At 42.3% G+C, this 19,934-nt stretch overlaps 1 pseudogene; it reads left to right on the top strand.

The window, feature by feature from the left end:
- On the top strand, positions 1-14,591 carry LOC123482705 (annotated as a pseudogene).
- The last annotated feature ends 5,343 nt before the right edge of the window (positions 14,592-19,934 follow it).

The raw sequence follows: 19,934 nt of genomic DNA, 5'->3' as shown, positions 1-19,934 counted from the left end.
ATGGCAGAGATCAGCACCAACGCCACCTGTGGAGAGACAGGACCAAAGATGCACTGCAAACTGGTGGAGCACGTCCTCGGAAAGCAAGTCAGGAACACCCAGTGCCGCATCTGCAACAGCGAGAGGCAATTTGGTAACTATCAATTTGGTAACTGTCACTATTATACTGTACCTACTGCATATTACAGTACAGCTCCACTTTGTACTGTATCAGCATTGATCTTAATGTACAGTAGGATTAGGAGTGTGGAATACTGTACACCACCACGTTCAGCAAAGATTTAGAGAATCAATTTGCACATTGCCCTCATCAAAGCGCATCACTGCCATCATCATGTATCCATTCCAAAATCAATGGGCTGAGCCTATGAAATATAAGTGGCCTGAGATTGCTGAGGAGGGACTTTTGAAGAGCTCTGACTTGTTGTTCTGTAAGCACAGCCTGCGTTGGTGAGCATATCTCACTATCTAACAGAGGACACATCTTCCTGTGTAAATCACAACAGTGTGCTGTGTGTACACAGAGAGGAGCCATGCTTCATCTTCTGACAGCCACTTTTGCCTTAGTAATTAAAACTCACAGCCTATCTGACAGAGAAATTCTGGTGGGGGTAAACTGTGCAAAGATATCCTAAAATATAATTTATTTTTTCAGGAAACAAATAACGCCAATTTTCTCTACTACCTCAACCTATCCTCAATACATCCATAATTACAGTGAGGGAAAAAAAGTATTTGATCCCCTGCTGATTTTGTACGTTTGCCCACTGACAAAGACATGATCAGTCTATCATTTTAATGGTAGGTTTATTTGACCAGTGAGAGACAGATTAACAACAAAAAAATCCAGAAAAATGCATGTCAAAAATGTTATACATTTATTTGCATTTTAATGAGGGAAATAAGTATTTGACCCCTCTGCAAAACATGACTTAGTACTTGGTGGTAAAACCCTTGTTGGCAATAACAGAGGTCAGATGTTTCTTGTAGTTGGCCATCAGGTTTACACACATCTCAGGAGGGATTTTGTCCCACTCCTCTTTGCAGATCTTCTCCAACTAATTTAGGTTTCGAGGCTGACGTTTGGCAACTCGAACCTTCAACTCCCTCCACAGATTTCTATGGGATTAAGGTATGGAGACTGGCTAGGCCACTCCAGGACCTTAATGTGCTTCTTCTTGAGCCACTCCTTTGTTGCCTTGGCCGTGTGTTTTGGGTCATTGTCATGCTGGAATACCCATCCACAACCCATTTTCAATGCCCTGGCTGAGGGAAGGAGGTTCTCACCCAAGATTTGACGGTACATGGCCCCGTCCATCGTCCCTTTGATGCGGTGAAACACCCCCAAAGCATAATGTTTCCACCTCCATGTTTAACGGTGGGGATGGTGTTCTTGGGGTCATAGGCAGCATTCCTCCTCCTCCAAACACGGCGAGTTGAGTTGATGCCAAAGAGATCGATTATGGTCTCATCTGACCACAACACTTTCACCCAGTTCTCCTCTGAATCATTCAGATGTTCATTGGCAAACTTCAGACGGCCCTGTATATGTGCTTTCTTGAGCAGGGGGACCTTGCGGGCGCTGCAGGATTTCAGTCCTTCACGGCGTAGTGTGTTACCAATTGTTTTCTTGGTGACTATGGTCCCAGCTGCCTTGAGATCATTGACAAGATCCTCCCGTGTAGTTCTGTGCTGATTCCTCACCGTTCTCATGATCATTGCAACTCCACGAGGTGAGATCTTGCATGGAGCCCCAGGCCGAGGGAGATTGACAGGTCTTTTGTGTTTCTTCCATTTGTGAACAATCGCACCAACTGTTGTCACCTTCTCACAAAGCTGCTTGGCGATGGTCTTGTAGCCCATTCCAGCCTTGTGTAGGTCTACAATCTTGTCCCTGACATCCTTGGAGAGCTCTTTGGTCTTGGCCATGGTGGAGAGTTTGGAATCTGATTGATTGATTGCTTCTGTGGACAGGTGTCTTTTATACAGGTAACAAACTGAGATTAGGAGCACTCCCTTTAAGAGTGTGCTCCTAATCTCAGCTCGTTACATGTATAAAAGACACCTGAGAGCCAGAAATCTTTCTGATTGAGAGGGGGTCAAATACTTATTTCCCTCATTAAAATGCAAATCAATTTATAACATTTTTGACATTCGTTTTTCTGGATTTTTTTGTTGTTATTCTGTCTCTCACTGTTCAAATAAACTTACCGTTAAAATTATAGACTGATCATTTCTTTGTCAGTGGGAAAACGTACAAAATCAGCAGGGGATCAAATACTTTTTTCCCTCACTGTACCTTACTGGTTTGGAGCAGCAGATGGTAGAACTGGGCTGTGTCCTAAATAGCACCCTATTCCCTTTATAGTGCACTACTTTTGATCAGGAACCATAGGGCATAAGGTGCCATTTGGGACGCATTTCAGACCAGCAAAGCAGCGTGGGCTAGAGTCCAGGAAGTGGCGCAGTTGTCCCGAGTGGCGCAGTGATCTAAGGCACTGCATCGCAGTGCTTGAGGCGTCACTACAGATACCCTGGTTCAATTCCAGGCTGTATCACAACCGGCCGTGATTGGGAGACCCATAGGGCAGTGCACAATTGGCCCAGCATCGTCCGGGTTTGGCTGTTGTAGGCTGTCATTGTAAATAAGAATTTGTTCTTAACTGACTTGCCTAGTTAAATAAAGGTAAAATAAAATAAAATAAAAGGGAGCAGGCAGCACAGATATCAGAGAGACTGATGGGCCAGACAGACAGACCTTGTTCAGTAATTACACAAGTCTCTCGGAGAGGTCATTACTCTTCACTCCCGGTCATTTGAATCAAAGCAGGAGGGTACTGTAAATGCTTTTAGACAATAATTACCGGCGAATAGGACTTCCTGTCTGGAAGAAAAGAGAAGAAATGGACTCGTCATCATTTATCTTGTCTCATCATTCCATAATGAGACTTTCATTTTTCTGGTCATTTCAGGTCTGACTAAAATGATATTTTTGTTAATTTACATCTAGCTTGTCATTGTGGGCACTCCTGATATGAAATACTATACATTCCCACCATATGAGTACGCCATTAGTTTCTTGTTTTCATCAAGAGGGATAGACAATGTTTGAGTCCATATTTTACTCATCCACATCTTACAACTGCATGCCTGGTGAGTAAGTAGCCATGTAGGAATAGGCCTGAACATGACCATTTTATAAGCAGATTCATACTCCATATTGTGAATCAATTGGAAATGCTTTAAATGAATGATTTCTCTCATAAATGGTAGGAAAACTATTAAACTGCGTAATCAAGAGGGCAACTTTAATCCTTTAATGCTCCATAAGCAACGTTTCTTCATCAGAAGGCTCCTTACTGTTGCCATGGTTTCTAACTAGCACTGAAATGTCAGAAATAAGTAGCCTATGATTGAGAGTGTTCAACCATCTGGTTTCCAGCAGCTCTTAAGTGACAAGTCACACGCTAACTCATAGCTCCTATCTTCAAACACTATCTCCTGAAGTATAATGCCTTGTTTCATCTCATTGTTATTCCTAGAGCGCCACCCGATTGAATATGCCATCAATGGGACTAACAGATGGTGGCAGAGCCCCAGCATTAAGAACGGCATGGACTACCATTACGTCACTATCACTCTGGACTTACAGCAGGTAGGAGACGAGGATGACTCTAAACTAGCCTGGGCCCAGATCTGTTAGTGCTGTATAGCTAACTCCTCTGGTTGTTGTCTGGCATGACAATAACCATAGGAGTTGACGAGACGGCACAAACAGATCTGGGATCAGGTTAACTGTAAACCCCATTGAAACTGTAAAGCCACTTGTCAGCCAAGTTCCTGGACCCGGTCCACAGTGTAGCCTAATGCACTTGGCAGCCTTATGAGACACATACTCACACATTTGTTTAGTCTGGTTTGGATAGAGTGTTTGTGATGATGCTGGCTGTAGACTTTGAAATGCTATGAGATATTATGTGTAACTCATTATGTGAGATACACAAGTGGCTGGGAAGAGGGTTGTTGTAGTTGAACTCTGTGTAACCCCCATGGCTGTGTGACTCTATTTGAGAAAACTGTTATGGATTTCAGTCTCTCTCAGGAGAGGAAGAGTACCACTGATTCACACCAACATTAGTTTTGTTTCCATATTCCCTCTGTCAATTACTTGACATGAAAAATAAATAAAAAGTTTCATACAAATATTTGACACTGACGCTACAGCTATCACTTTCTAAAATTTATGATTTTTTCATACCAGCAGCCAGCCCACTTATTGCACTCTTGCTCAATATAATATCTCAGTTGTTGTGAAAATGTGCTTTGCACTACGAGTGCAGCCATCCTTAGAACAGTTTGAGATTAACCCTAGCGGAACATAGCATGAAGGTAGTTGCATTTATGCCCACAATAACTATTTAAATTGGCCCACTTGAGAGGGTGTCTCAACTGCTGATTTCTTCCTTGTGTACCCTTCAAGCATGTGTTTTCCATAGGAGACTGTACTTCCTCATATCAGCGTGGTATACCTGATATCTCTGACTATCAGAGCATCTGTAATGACTACCATACTATTCACCATCAACAGGAAATTATTCAAAACTAGTTTGGTAGGGGGTACAGTTACTCAGACTTCCTCCCAAGGCCTCTGATATGATCAGGGGTGAGTGTGAAGACGTGTCCCCGCTCCCAGCGTCTCCACGGCTGGTGATTCATGGGAGTTTGTCCTTGGCTGAGTTATTATGCTTAGGGTCAGAGTGTGGCTCTCAGCAGACCCAGGCGAAGGGTCCCTGTCTGTGTCTCTTTCCCTTCCAGGAAATAGAGATGCAAGCATGTCTCCTTCATTAATATCAGCCTGTCATATTACACAGGAGACCAGAGCAGGGTCACTCTGGAATTAATGACCATGTCACTTACACTGTTGAATTAAATATACAATGAAACAAAGTTGGGACCCTGGAATAAAAAAAAAAACAGAGATGGATGAAGGGAATCAAATTATGTTGGAAAATCTCCTCACTGACTCTAGCACAGCCCAGTGAGCCTATCATTGGATATTCAACCAGGAGTAAGCAAGCAACCAAAGACTGAATGCGTTACATAGTAACTAGAATATGAACAGTAGAGAAAAGAGAGTAGTAATTTATTTAATGCACATAATAAACATGTGTAAGTGACCCAAATACTGTATTTGAGTGGTAAGTATGCAGACCGAGAGAGTCTCACTGAGGGCATCAAGCATCCATAAATCATACCTGCCTATGTTTAATTAGCGATTGAAATCTGACACAAGAAGAGCCGAAGTAGCCATTTTGCCATGCTAATTTTGCCATGCTCATATCTGTCCGGCCTGTCACCGTGGTGATGGAATCACTTTAACTATACCCATTGTCCCTGGTTAAACTATTTGGCAGATTAGGGAGTTTCAAGGAGATTAGATTTACCAAAAATAATTATTGTAATGTCCCATATGACATGAAGAGTAAACAATTGCAGAGATAATAGGCCTACTTCTTGGAAATAGCTTTTTCCCCCTCAGCAAAACCACCTGTTCAACAATGTTTTATACAATGGCATATTTAAGCAATAAGGCCCGAGAAGATGTGGTATATGGCCAATATACCACGGCTAAGAGCTGTTCTTATGCACAATGCAACACGGAGTACCTGGAGACAGCCCTTAGCCATGGTATATTGACCATATACTTTATCACAAACTCTTGACGTGCCTTATTGCTATTATAAACTGGTTACCAACATAATTAGACCAGTAAATAGTATTTTATTTGTTATACCCATGGTATACTGTCTGATATACCACGGCTTTTAGCCAATCAGCATTCAGGGCTCGAACCACCCAGTTTATAATGAGGTTCTACTATTGCTATTTCACCATGAATACGTATTGATCAGTAGTTGCATGCAGTATAAATTGAATGAGGATAATTTAATTGATATCCACTGATGCCAACAGTAAACACCCAACATCCAATTTGTCTTTAGCCTTTATGGTCCTTTTTACAACAACATTTGTCACAGTGCTTTACAGTAACCTGGCCTAGATCCCAAAAGGCCAAGCAAGCAGAAGCACAGTGGCAAGGAACAACTCCCTATTAAGTTCTGTCACTCCCTCCCTTATGGTTGGGCTAGCTTTGTACATGGCCCTGTATGCAAAGTGTTTTCGCCATCAGTGTCCTGTAAAATGGAATCCTATTTGTGCTCCATTCAGGCACATTTCCCCGGCGGCCAGTCACTGTGCTTGCTGTCATCTCCTGCAGTAAATGAGCCTGTGCTGTTGGCGCTGTCGGTGATGTGTGTTAACGTATCGTTATCGCCTGTGACATCAGCGCTTTCATTTCCCCCTCGTTATCCAGGAGCCCCTGCTGGAGTGGAAATCTGAATAATGACTGACACTGTTGGAGGGGGGCTGTGAGTGTGTGTAGTGTGTAGTGTGTGTGTGTCTTGGCGTCTGGGCCACTTTTCGACGAGACTGGGAATTGTAGTCATTATGCCCTATATTTTTGCCCAGTTTGACTGACGTTGTCCAATCAGTTATTAGTTCATGTTCCAAAGGCTTTAGCGCAGACACTCCGGTGGAGATCTGATCAGGAGCATAAATACTATGGAAAATGTAGGCATTTTGGTATGTTTTTGTGTCTGATAATATGAAAAAAATACAAATAAAAAATACAAATCCACATAGACAGCCTTTGATCATGCTACATGTCTAAGTCAGAGAAAAAACGTGTTATTCATATACAGGACGTTAGCACAGAGATCATGTTTGAATTATATTATATAAGACAGCTAATGACTAATCACATACTGTACATGACAGATACTTAAGCTTGGTATGCTATTCGTAGACACGGAGGTGTTTTGTCAGTGAGTGGCGCTGGACTTAGTTTGATTATTCTCAGCACCTAAGGGAAAACAAAACAAACCCACACCATGGAACTTTGGCACCTCAGCCTCCAGTTGAGAACGCCAGTGATGCGACCTGGCTTTATCTATAGCTGGAGCTAGCCTACGTCTTTGTGGATTTAAATAACAATGGACCTATAGATATTGCCTCAAGAATTCTCTGGCGTCATAGGCCTTATTTCAAAGTAATGAAAGAGAGGGTTTGACAGACATTCTTTATTACTTCCTGTGATACGTGGAAAATAGATAACTGAGTGTAGGTAGGCTAACATCGTTCTATTCTTTAACTCGGCAGAGCAATTTAAATGGTTGACGTTTGCAGGTTATATATCACTGACTTGACCTTTCTATTTTGCTGTTTTACTTCAACTTTACTTTACACACTACTGGTATTCCCTTGTCATGTACAGTTGAAGTCGGAAGTTTACATACACTTAGGTTGGAGTCATTAAAACTCGTTTTTTAACCACTCCACAAATTTCATGTTAACAAACTATAGTTTTGGCAAGTCGGTTAGGACATATACTTTGTGCATGACACAAGTCATTTTTCCAACAATTGTTTACAGACAGATTATTTCACTTATAATTCACTGTATCACAATTCCAGTGGGTCAGAAGTTTACATACACTAAGTTGACTGTGCCTTTAAACAGCTTGGAAAATTCCAGAAAATGATGTCATGGCTTTAGAAGCTTCTGATAGGCTAATTGACATCATTTGAGTCAATTGGAGGTTTACATGGGGATGTATTTCAAGGCCTACCTTCAAACTCAGTGCCTCTTTGCTTGACATCATGGGGAAATCAAAAGAAATCAGCCAAGACCTCAGAAAAACATTTGTAGACCTCAACAAGTCTGGTTCATCCTTGGGAGCAATTTCAAAATTCCTGAAGGTACCACATTCATCTGTACAAATAATAGTACGGAAGTATAAACACCATGGGACCACGCAGCCGTCATACCGCTCAGGAAGGAGATGCGTTCTGTCTCCTATAGATTAACGTACTTTGGTGCGAAAAGTGCAAATCAATCCCAGAACAACAGCAAAGGACCTTGTGAAGATGCTGGAGGAAACAGGTACAAAAGTATCTATATCCACAGTAAAACAAGTCCTATATCGACATAACCTGAAAGGCCGCTCGGCAAGGAAGAAGCCACTGCTCCAAAACCGCCATAAAAAAGCCAGACTACGGTTTGCAACTGCACAAAGATCGTACTTTTTGGAGAAATGTCCTCTGGTCTGATTAAACAAAAATAGAACTGTTTGGCCATAGTGACTATCATTATGTTTGGAGGAAAAAGGTGAGTCTTGCAAGCCGAAGAACACCATCCCAACCGTGAAGCACGGGGGTGGCAGCATCATGCTGTGGGGGTGCTTTGCTGCAGGAGGGACTGGTGCACTTCACCAAATAGATGTCATCATGAGGAAGGAAAATTGTGTGGATATATTGAAGCAACATCTCAAGACATCAGTCAGGAAGTTAAAGCTTGGTCGCAAATGGGTCTTCCAAATGGACAATGACCCCAAGCATACTTCCAATGTTGTGGCAAAATGGCTTAAGGACAACAAAGTCAAGGTATTGGAGTGGCCATCACAAAGCCCTGACCTCAATCCTATAGAACATTTGTGGGCAGAACTGAAAAAGCGTGTTCGAGCAAGGAGGCCTACAAACCTGACTCAGTTACACCAGCTCTGTCAGGAGGAAAGGGCCAAAATTCACCCAATTTATAGTGGGAAGCTTGTGGAAGGCTACACGAAACGTTTGACCCAAGTTAAACAATTTAAAGGCAATGCTACCAAATACTAATTGAGTGTGTGTAAACTTCTGACCCACTGGGAATGTGATGAAAGTAATAAAAGCTGAAATAAATCATTCTCTCTACTATTATTCTGACATTTCACATTCTTAAAATAAAGTGGTGATCCTAACTGACCTAAGACAGGGAATATTTACTAGGATTAAATGTCAGGAATTGTATTTGGCTAAGGTGTATGTAAACTTACAACTTCAACTGTATGCTCTACATTCAGATTCCTTATAGCGACTGCAGATTTTTAGGAACAGCAAACCTCCTCTGACTTAACTTTTGATCAAAACAAAGAATATGTGCAAACAAACAAATGTCTCCCAAATCGGGCGATTTTTGTTTGTTGTTGCTGTGTTTAAAATTACCCACAACTATTTCAAAGGCTGTCAATGTGACTAGTGCTTAGGTCTTAGCCAGTAGGGGAAAAATATTACAGCAAAGCAGGCGTTGACTCTATTGTCACTGATGTCACCGGAATGGTAGCTCGAAACTAGCCCTGGCCTGGAGTCCAAACGGTCAGATCGCGACTCCAACACTTGTGTTCTGACCGTGGTTACCAGGTCACGCTCTGCCTTCATTTCTCCTTACCCCCATACTCCACTGCTCCAATTTAATCATCACATTAAGGTTTCAGTGCAGGGGATGAGTGCTGGGTTGAGTGGCGCTCTCTCTATTGTAAACACCGAAACGCTACACCGTTATCTACTGTAGATGAGAGGCAAACCGTGAGTCATTTTTTATGTTGATTGTGCCATGGTCGTTTATTCGTCTGAGTCGTTCTCCCAGGATGGGAGCCATTATTAACTTGAAGAAGTCAGCGACAAAAGAGTTGTGTGTTTTGTCAAATAAGGTGGAATGTCGCCTTGCCCCTGTGCTCCCCGTCTTTCATTTACTGCTTGATGAAATTCACGAGTCCTTCGAGGGTATAGTACTGTAGATAAGGTAACTTTATCTCTGTCCTGGTACATACAGAGACAGCTAAAGCTGATCTGCCCTTAGGTACTCCACCACTGAATAGCTTAAAAGACTGGATCATGGGAATAAAAGACTGGATCATGGAAATAATACGTATTCCCATGATCCAGTCTTTTATTCCCATGATCCAGTCTTTTAAGCTATTCAGTGGTGGAGTACCTGAGGGCAGATCAGCTTTAGCTGTCTCTGTATGTACCAGGACAGAGATAAAGTATTTACATAAGCTGTTCCATTGGAAACCTCAAAGAAGGAATCCATATTGTAGAGAATCCTGTACAGGAGTGGAGACTTCATAACGATAATCTTGACCATGCTCCCTGACAGGATTCTTTATTTTAGTGTCTCGTGTTTTCCTATCAAACATCACCGAGCTGACTTACACTTGTCTATGAACGTGTTAAAGTGTCGTATTGAACAAGCAGATGTGTTTTCTTAACCTGAATATGAAACTTAAAATCAAATCAAATTTTATTGGTCACATACACATATTCTTATATGAATCTCAGGGTCAATCAATTCACAGGACACAAAGGAAGGACTTTCAAAATAAAATAATAAAGAAGAAAAATATATTTAAAATAATATATACAGTACCTGTCAAAGGTTTGGACACACCTACTTATTCAAGAGCTTTTCTTTATTTTTAATATTTTCTACATTGTAAAATAATAGTGAAGACATCAAAACTATGAAATAACACATATGGAATCATGTTGTAACCAAAAAAGTGTTAAACAAATCTAAACATATTTTATATTTGAGATTCTTCAAAGTAGCCACCCTTTGCCTTGATGACACCTTTCCTGTGGCGGTCCTCATGAGAGCCAGTTTCATCATAGCGCTTGATGGTTTTTGCGACTGCACTTGAAGAAACTTTCAAAGTTCTTGAAATGTTCCGTATTGACTGACCTTCGTGCCTTAAAGTAATGATGGACTGTTGTTTCTCTTTGCTTATTTGAGCTGTTCTTGTCATAATATGGACTTGGTCTTTTACCAAATAGGGCTATCTTCTGTATACCACCCCTACCTTGTCACAACACAACTGATTGGCTCAAACGCATTAAGAAGGAAAGAAATTCCACAAATGAACTTTTAAAAAGGCACACCTGTTAATTGAAATGCATTCCAGGTGATTACCTCATGAAGCTGGTTGAGAGAATGCCAAGAGTGTGCAAAGCTGTCATCAAGGCAAGGGATGGCTACTTTGAAGATTCTAAAATATAAAATATATTTTGATTTGTTTAACACTTTTTTGGTTACTAGATGATTCCATATGTGTTATTTCATTGTTTGGATGTCTTCACTATTATTCTAAAATGTAGAAAATAGTAAAAATAAAGAAAACCCTTGAATGAGTAGGTATGTCCAAACTTTTGACTGGTACTGTATATATATTTACAAAAATAAAATAAACAAATAAAATAAAAGTTATGTAAGCTTCTGAGTTATATCTGAATTCTACTTCCCTCCCAGGTGTTCCAGATAGCCTATGATCCTGAAGGCTACCAACTCTCCCAGGCCAGGTAACTGGGCGCTGGAGCGTTCTCTGGACAGGGTGATCTTTGCACCCTGGCAGTACTACGCCATCACAGACACAGAATGCCTCACCAGCTTCAACATTCTGCCTCGCTCAGGACTGCCATCTTACACCCGCTACGACGAGGTCATCTGCACGTCTTTCTACTCCAAAATCCAACCCCTGGAGAATGGAGAGGTGAGGGGTCAGGGGTCAGTGTATAGTGTCACTGAAATGTCATAGTTGTCAGCTGTGGCGTAACAGCTACAGGGACTCATTTTTATAGTAGTTATGATTATGTTTGTTGAACACTTCAAATTGCAATCCAATTTCAAATCAAATGCACAACGTAAAAACTTGGATTCCATTTCACTGTAATATATTAGATTCACCCATGGCCCACATGAAATAAGAACACCAGCACATTCATTCACTTGCTTCAATGGACATGTATGGAAGCCATTTGCTGCTAACATTTGATTGCCAGCTACATTAGTATTTAAATGCTCTGGTGGTTTAGTTCAATTTCATCAGTCAGCTTTGAAGTCACTCACCAGCTTCTCATAATCAAATGGACATTTCTTGATTTCAGTTGTGATCAACACAGTTGCCTTAACATTAGACATCATGTTTACAAGTTAGGCATACAGACTTGGCACATTTTATTTCCTGGTGTGCTAATTCAGTCAAGATATGCTCTCTATTTTCTGTTGCGTCATCCATATCCAGCATTTTCCATATTTGTTTTCATTGAGGATTTGGGGAAGGAAATCCTACCTCACACAAATAAGAATACACAAACATACACACACCCATTAACACACGCAAGTTTTTTCCTACCAGGTCCATTAATAATGTATTTTCTTCTTACCACAGCAGTGGAGTGCTGTGAATGTTGTTATGCGGCTGTTTTATGGATTTGCTGAGTAGAGATTGAATTCAGTCTTTGTTAAATATGTGTAGGAAAAGCTTGAATAGAGGTCACTAAAGATCTCCCTTTTCCTGTATAACTTACTAAGAATCCATTCGGTGCTTTGTCTCTCTCAATTTGCACCTGGGGCATAGATCCACACCTCTCTGATCAATGGAAGGCTGAGTGCCGATGACCCCTCCCCGACCTTACTGAACTCACCTCTGCATGCTACATCCGCCGACAGTTCCAGCGAATCAGAACCCTCAACGCCGACCTCATGACCCTGGCCTTAAATGACGCCCGCGATGTCGACCCAATCGTGACCAGGCGGGTAAGAATGAAGGAACGTGCTGTTGACCACGCACCACAATCACTTTCATATAGCATTATGTATTCCATCTGTGTGCCACTACTGTATTTCTTTCTACCCACCACCATCGGTGAAATGGCCACGGTGGCATGTTGATTACATTGCGCTCACCAGACAGATGGGTCTTAATTAAAAATGTCTATAATTAAGAAATCTGTTTCTTTCTGAGCAACATCCACCTCATCATGTGTTGACTTTGGCCTACACAATCAGTCACCCAGTGAGCTCCTGTGTGACACATAATTACCGGACAGATTGCAGGGCTTATTTTGAGCGAGGAATTTTTCATTTACAAAATACTGTTCAATTTAGTCATACCAAATGGACATCAATTATGAAATTGTGGATGAAATTATCTCTCACTCTTTCAGAAATAAACACTGAATACCAATGAGTCTTTGAATGAACTAGACTGTGCTGTAGCTTTGTAGAAGTAGCCAGTGTATGATAGAAAAATTAATGACAGTGATCTCCATTTTCCTCAACTTGTTTCTTTTTCATATGTATTTCCAGTATTACTACTCTATCAAAGACATTTCAGTTGGAGGGATGTGTATCTGCTATGGCCATGCTAAAGCCTGTCCCGTGAACAACCAGACCAAGGTATGTCAGTCAACCTACATTCTCTATGGCCACTTCTCTACATTGTAATCATACAGTGAGATAGATTTTCTATTTTCATAAAATGTATCAAACTCAACTCAAGAGACACCTGGTAAACAGTGCTAAACAATGTTTTCATACAGTTATTTTCCGTGAGGTACTGTAAAAATTCAATTTGTTTACTGAAGCGTTCCTTTGATTGTATTTGATGCCGTCTACAGAGTGTAACTGTCTTGAGAAATCTGAGGAGTGTTACTTCAACTAGACAGTTGGAGACAACAAACAGAGCCTGAACTCTATGTTGGGGGAGGGGTGTGTGTGGGGTGCACCAGGAACACAGCCGGGGTCAACTGCCAGACCTGTGCTGACGGCTACTACAGACCCACTGGGGTATGTACTGTTGATCCCAGTTGACTAGGATCCAAGCAATGACTGAGACGCATATTAGTGAATACTCAATAGCAATCTCACTTTGTATCTATAGCTTTGTATTGTGACTAGGGTTAAGAGTTTTTCCTGGCCTGAGTCTCCTGCTCCCCTGTTCCCTCCAGGTGAGTCCAGAGGACTCAGACCCGTGTCAGCCCTGCTCCTGTGACCCACCAGGCTCTCTGTCCCCAGCGTGTGTCCCAGACCAGTCCCAGGCTGAAGGAGGTATGGTACTACTTAGCCACCACAGTTCTCCTCTCTATGCTGATCTAGCTGCCATATGTTTACTGCTGAAGCCTGTATCTCCCCTGTCTCGTCCCACAGTCCTCACGGCTGGATCCTGCCAATGTACGCAGGGTTACAGGCGACAGCAGTGTGACAGGTGTGCCATTGGCTACAGCGGCTACCCCAACTGTGTCCGCTGTAACTGCAGTCTAGATGGAAGGCTAAACAAGGACCCTGCCAGCTGCCCTGTGTCTGCAAGGTAGGCCACTCTCTCCTCCTCCGCCCCCATCTCTCTGGCCTTTTCTCATTAGGGCAAAAGTCCGTCCTCCAATCTCTCTCCTCTGTCTTCACTTCTCTGTTACCCGGAAACCGATGAGTGGTCGAGGAAATGTCAGTTTGTTAGTAGGCGAAGGGAACGGTGTCCTCCCCTCCTCGATAGCCACCTTTCATCGAGGATAGTCATGCGTATCCTACCTGAGTCCCTCGCGGAAGAGTTTAGAAATCTGCCACACCCTCTTTGAATCAGCTTTTGTTTTGTCTGAGGAAAAAGCATGCACACGTTTAAAAGCAATATGCTACTTATAATTGTATCTATAAAATGTCTTGCACAACTAACTACATTTGTTTTTATCACTTTACACATTTATTTTGGGATCCACCCCTGTAAACATATTTTCCCTGATGACACGCGAGTGGAGAAGGAGAGTTTCATTTCATACAACTGCATTTTCATCCACGTTCCCTCTCCTCGATTACCTTTGAACTTTTTTTAAAGGAGACGAGAAAGGACGCAGGAGGTGAGGACGCTGAGGTATGGACGCAAGAGGTGAGGACGCAGGAGGTAAGCAAATCCAATTGAGAAAAGGCCTCTATCCTCCCTTCTTCCTATCTGCCCACACCACCAGAACCAATCCATTCAATGTCAGGGGTGGACACATCAGCGCGATGCTTTACGCCTTCGTAGGGCCAACAGCTCCGAGTCCCCTCAAATTCTTCTCACTAATTGCTCCAGTATAGAATTTGACTCATCATTTGTTGTTCAAATTAGCTGGCTACTTCCTCCACTGCTATTGTGCGCACTCATGTCTTACACATGTCATACCCTGGGCAAGCTCACTGTTTCACTAGCCAATTATACCATCTCACCGCAGGGATGTCAAGGAGCACCGGTGAACTTTGCTCTCTATTGGTCTAATTATTGAGCTGTGGGGAGGATGTGCAGTCAAACATTGCATTTCGTTGTGTCTCCAGCTGAGTCAGATGCTACTGAAACTTTTTTCCCACTTTTTCATCACTTTCTCCAGTTAGAGAACTCGCCTCAGGAGAATGCTGGTTTAATGTAACATTTACTGGAGCTAATCATTTCTCAAGTACCACATCTTGTTTCCCTTGGTAACATCTTGCAAAAAAGTATTATATTGCTTATTACCTTTTTTTCTAAGTCATACAATATACTGTAAACACACAAACATGTTTTTTCCAATTCAGTTATTGGGAATCCTTACCTCAGAAATCATGTCATTTAGGGTGTGCCAGTCCCCATTTGACAGTCTGCAAAGTGCCCAAGCAGTAATATGACAGTATGACAAATACTGGCAACTTTGCAGTATTATAATTTTGGGGGGATTATTTCTTAGATTAGCTCAGAATGTTTCTTGTATTATTACCTACAGCCCAAAATAACTTTTGGACATTAGATTAGCGGTCACTCACCAGAAATTCTAGCTTTGTTTGAACTTCCCGAGGCAGCTCTATTCATCCCAGGGGCTGCACCAAAACGCCAACGCCGGAGAAGAAGTGGGGCCCTAGTCAGGCGTGCATACCATCCACCGCTTCCGAGCATATTTTCGCTCTAACGTTCAGTCCCTGGACAATAAAGTAGACGAGCTCAGGGTGAGGATTTCCTTCCAGAAAGACATCAGGGACTGTAACATACTCTGTTTTACGGAATCATGTCTCTCTCCGGATATATTGTCCCCATCCATTCAGCCAGTGGGGTTCTCTGTCCATCGCGCGGACAGGAAGAAAGAACTCTCAGGGAAAAAGAAAGGCGGAGGGGTTTGTTTCATGATTAACAATTCATGGTGTGATTGTGGTAATGTATATGAACTCAGGTCCTTTTGTTCTCCCGATCTGGAATACCTCAGCATCAAATGCCGACTGCATTACCCCCCAAGTGTATTTGCCCCCCCAAGCTGACACTGCAACGGCTCTCAAGGAACTACACTGGACTATGTGCAAACTGGAAACCACATATCCTGCGGCCGCATTTATTGTAGCTGGGGACTTTAATAAAGGAAATCTGAGGAAAACGATACCGACATTCTATCAACACATCTCCTGTGCTACACGTGCATCACAAACTCTTGATCGTTGCTACTCTCCCTTCCGGGACGGCTACAAGGCCCTCCCTAGGGCTGTTGTGGTGACCTTATTACCGCCACATCGGCAATCATGAGTCATGACCGCAGTAAAATTACACGTGACCGTGAGTCACGGTAATCTCCTCTTATGCACTCTGGACATGTGTTGGTAGCACCCAAGTCACTAACAACCATCAGGTCGCTAATGGCTTGGTACTCAGGGATCTATTGTCCCTCTAACCACTCTGACATCAATGCAAATGCATTAGAAAATCACATCAAACACTTATCATCAAAACAGTATCGTGCTTTTAAAACTCACCTCACTGTGATTGATCAATTTGAAGAAAGAAGTTCAACAACAGGTTGACACTGAGTGGAAAACATGGTTGTTATGGATGTTGTTTCAAAGCCTAACACAACGAAATGGACAGTGCTTTCTAAGGTGATGATTAATTCAAAACACCCATACGAATATTAGAGCTTATGCATACACAAAGGTCTATATATGAGCCCAAGCCCGAAACCCCCTCCTGAATTAAATAATGATTGTGCCGTTGTAAGATACATAGCCTACTGCATATTACGAACAGCAGAAAAACATAAAAAAAAAACTGATTTAAGATGTCTTTGGTACATAATTGGTCTAGCTTATACTCGATAATTAAACCACTAGTAATCGCCTTTGAGTGTGGATTGTATTATAATGCATACTGGATGGACTGGTTACCTTAAGCTACGCTCCAAACTTTCTATCCATGAGTCTGGGAGAGAATGTATAGGCCTAAGCGATGCTGCTAGTTCATTGATTGTGCAGGGTGGCTTACCGAGTTAGCCTACAATTATAGTGAATTTGTATTTGATTTTGAATATTTTCATAATTAATAGGCTGACACATTACTTTTAGCTACAGAATATCTCACCACTGTGTGTTTCCATCGGCTCCTCTCTCTCCTTCATTCCTTTCTCGAGCACACAGAGAAGGCTGTCAGCAGTTTAATGAAATATGTTTAGTTGTGAAAACGTTACTATCGATGTTCCCGAACAGATTTCACTTGGTTTCCCAAATTAAGCACTGGATAGCTGCAGGAACAGGGTTGGAGAGCCCATGGCATACAGAGTTTGGTCAGAATATCACCTGTCGCACAGCAAGAGGCTGCATGCTCCTCAAACTGTGGTTTATGCATTAAGCGAAATAACCGGAGTAGCCTTCCTGGCATGATAGAAAAATGAACCAGCGGAAAGCAGCCTCCATTTGTTATTCGAGTGCATACATATTACATGTCTTTTTTTCCCTGCCCCTGTTCCTGTCCATTTGATATTGGGCCATTCTAAATCACAACTAATTTTACATATTAGTGAAGACATGATTAAATTGAGAATAGTCTGATGAAGGAAAATATGATCACTTGATGAGAGAACAGGGTGTACAACCTGATGCAAGAAACAATGTGCAAGCTTTCTCAAATCATCAATAGCCTATAATTGCATCATGCAGCCCAAATATGGGCTCCTGAGTGGCGCAGCAGTCTAAGGCACTGCATCTCAGTGCTAGAGGCATCACTACAGACCCTGGTTTGATTCCAGGCTGTATCACAATCTGGCCGTGATTGGGATAGGGCGGCGCGCAATTGGCCCAGCGTCGTCCGGGTTTGGCCGGGGTAGGCCGTCATTGTAAATAAGAATTTGTTCTTAACTGACTTGCCTAGTTAAATATAAACAAATAAATATGTTTTCATTTCTAAGACATTCTAAGATTTGTATCATTCACAACTAAAGTTGCCAAATAACTCAAAATCTAGCATACAGGACCTGTTTAAATGATCACTTTTACGCTCAACATAGCCACTTCATATGCGCACTCACTCCGGAATGGGGAAAAATATACTTTCTATTTTATTCAATTGTTCAATCGTAGTCTTCTTACTATAAAATCATATAATATAAAATAATGGCACAGGATTTAAATCAAATCAAATCTAAATGTATTTGTCACATACACAGAATACAACTGCTGTAGACTTTACTGTGAAATGCATGCTTAGGAGCCCTTCCCATCAATGCAGAGTTAAAAAATAAAATAGGAACAAGAGGAATAAAATAAAATACACTAGAATTGAGCTACAGTGCATTCGGAAAGTATTCAGACCCCTTCCCCTTTTCCACATTTTGTTACGTTACAGCCTTATTCAAAAATTTATTAAATACATTTTCCCCTCATCAATCTACACACAATACCCCATAATGACAAAGCAAAAACAGGTTTCTAGACATTTTTGCTAATTTATTATAAATAAAAAACAGAAATACCTTATTTACATAAGTATTCAGACCCTTTGCTATGAGACTCAGAATTGAGCTCAGGTGCATCCTGTTTCCATTGATCATCCTTGAGATGTTTCTACAACTTGATTGGAGTCCACCTGTGGTAAATTCAATCGATTGGACAAGATTTGGAAAGGCACACACCTGTCTATATAAAGGTCCCACAGTTGACAGTGCAAGTCAGAACAAAAACCAAGCCATGAGGTCAAAGGAAATGTGAACATCCTTGAGATGTTTCTACAACTTGATTGGAGTCCACCTGTGGATTGTGTCGAGGCACAGATCTGGGGAAGGGTACCAAACAATTTCTGAAGCATTGAAGTTCCCCAAGAACACAATGGCCATCATTCTTAAATGGAAGAAGTTTGGAACCACCAAGACTCTTCCTAGAGCTGGCCGCCCAGCCAAACTGAGCAATCGGTGGAGAAGGGCCTTGGTCAGGGAGTTGACCAAGAACCCGATGGTCACTCCGACAGAGCTCCAGAGTTCCTCTGTGGAGATGGGAGAACCTTCCAGAAGGACAACCATCTCTGTAGCTCTCCACCAATCAGGCCTTTATGGTGGAGTGGCCAGACGGAGCCACTCCTCAGCAAAAGGCACATGACAGCCCGCTTGGAGTTTACCAAAAGGCACCTAAAGGACTGGGACCATGAGAAACAAGATTTTCTGGTCTGATGAAACCAAGATTGAACTCTTTGGCCTGAATGCCAAGAGTCACGTCTGGAGGAAACCTGGCACCATCCCTACAGTGAAGCATGGTGGGGCAGCATCATGCTGTGGGGATGTTTTTCATCGGCAGGTACTGGGAGACTAATCAGGATCGAGGGAAAGATGAACAGAGCAAAGTACAGAGAGATCCTTGATGAAAACCTGCTCCAGAGCACTCAGGACCTCAGACTGGGGCGAAGGTTCACCTTCCAACAGGACAACAACCCTAAGCACACAGCCAAGACAACGCAGGAGTGGCTTTGGGACAAGTCTCTGAATGTCCTTGAGTGGCCCAGCCAGAGCCCGGACTTGAACCTGATCTAACATTTCTGGAGAGACCTTGTTATAATGTATTGTCATAGTGTTGTGGGAACAAAGTTAGATAGGTAATTCTTGGTGCCACAGAGTCTGCATAAACTCGTCATAACAGACTTGAAAATAGCTGTACAGCGACGCTCCCCATCCAACCTGACAGAGCTTGAGAGGATATGCAGAGAAGAATGGGAGGAACTCCCCAAATACAGGTGTGCCAAGCTTGTAGCGTCATACCCAAGAAGACTCAAGGCTGTATTCGTTGCCAAAGATGCGCCAACGCGGGCCCCCTCCACTCACTAGGTCTGTGTGCTCTCGTTCTCTGTGGCTGACATGATTAAGTAATTTAAGTGTGTTAACCCTCGTTAGGCCGCCTGCCAAGACTCCATCCCAAGCCTCGTCTTCAGAAGATCTGCAGACCAGCTGGCTGGAGTGTTTACGGACATATTCAATCTCTCCATATCC

Source organism: Coregonus clupeaformis, chromosome 36 (assembly GCF_020615455.1).
Source record: "Coregonus clupeaformis isolate EN_2021a chromosome 36, ASM2061545v1, whole genome shotgun sequence".
Lineage (NCBI taxonomy): Eukaryota > Metazoa > Chordata > Actinopteri > Salmoniformes > Salmonidae > Coregonus > Coregonus clupeaformis.
This window is presented reverse-complemented; position numbering and strand designations above follow the sequence as displayed.